This window comes from Penaeus monodon, chromosome 23 (genome assembly GCF_015228065.2).
Source record: "Penaeus monodon isolate SGIC_2016 chromosome 23, NSTDA_Pmon_1, whole genome shotgun sequence".
Classification (NCBI taxonomy): domain Eukaryota; kingdom Metazoa; phylum Arthropoda; class Malacostraca; order Decapoda; family Penaeidae; genus Penaeus; species Penaeus monodon.
In genome coordinates, this window is record NC_051408.1 from 44119940 (window position 1) to 44120549 (window position 610).

At 42.0% G+C, this 610-nt stretch overlaps 1 protein-coding gene across 1 annotated transcript in view; it reads left to right on the forward strand.

Moving 5' to 3' along the window:
- LOC119588326 (carbohydrate sulfotransferase 5-like) overlaps positions 1–610 on the forward strand; it is a 14031-nt gene that overhangs the window by 6851 nt on the left and 6570 nt on the right. Inside the window, exon 2 of the mRNA XM_037937016.1 lies at positions 128–382. The gene's annotated coding sequence lies outside the window, so the exon portion shown is untranslated. The remainder of the gene's footprint in view (positions 1–127; positions 383–610) is intronic.

Genomic DNA, 610 nt, shown 5'->3' on the forward strand with positions numbered 1-610 from the left:
TATCGTTGGTATATTTTCCCTTTGCTTGACATTTTTCACCATAACTTTCTTCTGGTGTTCGTCGTTTCCACACTGGCAGCGAACTGGGACGCAGTGCCGTTTACAACTCATTTATTTTACCCATCAGATAAGAAAAAGAAGAAAAGAGAGTTTTTTGAGAGAGAGCATTCCATCGAACCACTTCCCACACGCTGCCCTGTCCACACGCGTTTGGTGCCGTGCTTCTTTCGCTGGCGGAATCCTATACAGTGGAATCCAGACCGAGTGGATTCACCAAGGCCTGTAGTATTTCGCTTTTAAGATACCCAACTATTTCATTCGCCGTTGAAGTATCATCACAAGTAGCTTGCACCTCTCGCCATCAGAACAGATCAAAATGACGGTAAATAGTTGAATATTTACATTCTAATAACAACTCTATGTGTTGCTTTACAATGCCCGGCGACTTGGATTCATTCACGAAAGAATCAAATTGCTAACGTTAAAAAAATGATAAAAAAGACATCACTGAAAATGCTCGGAGATTTCCGACCATGCCTGAACGTCTTGCCAAAACTGCCAGGAGATATTCATTAGATGTCCGTTTTCCTTGAATTGTTGCAGGCTTACT